We start from the raw sequence: 1,788 nt of genomic DNA on the forward strand, positions 1-1,788 counted from the left end.
ATATATATATATGTATGTGGAAAAAGAGATTTACTTCAAGGAATTGGCTCACCTGATTTTGGGAGGCTGGCAAGTCCAAAATCTGTCATTCAGGCAACAGGCTGGAGATCCTGCAGGCTTGTATCCAAAAATTCACAGATGAGATGAAAAGTCAAGAGTGTAGAAGTTATGATAAAATATCTTTATAGTCTGGACGCAGAACATTCCCTTTTTGCTCTTCAGGCCTTCAACTTACGGATTGAGGTCCACACACATTATGAAAGATAATCTGCTTTACATAAGGTCAACTGATTCAATCAATCACATGTAACTAGATCATAACAGCAGCTAGGCTGTGTTTAAACAAAAGACTGGACATCATAGCTTAGCCAAGTTGACACATAAAATTAACCATCATACTAGCAACACAATCCAGTAGAAAATTGCTAGGGTTAAATTATTGTCATATTATAAAGCAGGAAGAAATTTTGGTAATAATGAGGTATGTTTCTTAATGATAGATTACCCAAATCATTAAGAATATGATCTTTTCAAATTTTTATGTGTCTAATAACACAGGTTCAACAAAGTATTTAAGGAAGTGAACAAATAAACAATCAAAAGTGGAGATTTAAATACTTCTCTCTCAATACTTATCAAACAAGTAGAAATATCATTAAGGTTTTAGAATGATTTAAACTAGATAATTAACATAAACACACACACACACTCATGAAAGTATCAAATACACATATATTTCAAGTTCACATTCAACTTTTCCCAAAGTATGTTATAGGCTCATATTTCCAAGCATAAAAATATAAACAGTATAGAACTGTGCTGTCAATCTGGTAGTCACTAGCCAGGTTTAACAAACAGACACTTCAAATAGACACTTCAAATTTAAATTTTAATTAATGAAAACTAAATAAAATTAAAAAATCAGTTCCTCAATAACACTAGCTACATTTAACCTCAGATGTAGAGCATTTCCAGTTTCACAACAAATTCTATAACTACATATTACCTAAAATAAAAATCAGTTATGAAAATTTGAAAATCCTTATACGGTGTTTACTACAGTAATGCATTTCTAAATAAATCATGGCTGAAAATAATGATCACGAAAAATGTTAGTAATTTCATATGAATGTACATAAACACATAACATATTAAAATTTGTCTTGTATAAAGAAAAAGGAGAGAAGATGCAAATAACTAAAATCATAAATGAAAGTGGGGGCATTACCACTTATTACAAAAATAAAATGGAAATCAGGAGACTTAGTGGCACAGTGGTTAAGAGCTCTGCTGCCAGCTTAACAGATGGGCACTTGAAATGTGGCTATATTCAGATTTAAATTTAAATTAATTAAAAGTAAATAAAATTTTAAAAATCAGTTCATCTTTCACACTAGCCACATTTTAAATAAAGATGTAGAACACTTCCATCATGAAAATTATCTAACAGAAGTATAACTTAAATAGACATCAATAAAAAAATTCAAAAATCCTTATATGATTTTTAATTTAGTAATATATTGCTAAATAATACAAGGATAAAAGAATGATCACAGTAAGAGCTCATAATTTTGAGATAAATGAAAATAAAACTATAATATCAAAAGCATGTCTTGCAAATAATGATTGCTTTAAATGCATATGTTAGAAAAAAGGAAAGGAGAAAATCAATTGTTTGAACATTCATCGCAAGAAGATCTTTCCTGGACATGCACACAGCCCTGAACAAGGGTACAGCCTTCTACATCCCCAGTTACATTTATTAGTTTTTCAAAGTTCTCCCTGAAC

This window comes from Trichechus manatus, unplaced genomic scaffold, assembly GCF_000243295.1.
Source record: "Trichechus manatus latirostris isolate Lorelei unplaced genomic scaffold, TriManLat1.0 scaffold00160, whole genome shotgun sequence".
Lineage (NCBI taxonomy): Eukaryota > Metazoa > Chordata > Mammalia > Sirenia > Trichechidae > Trichechus > Trichechus manatus.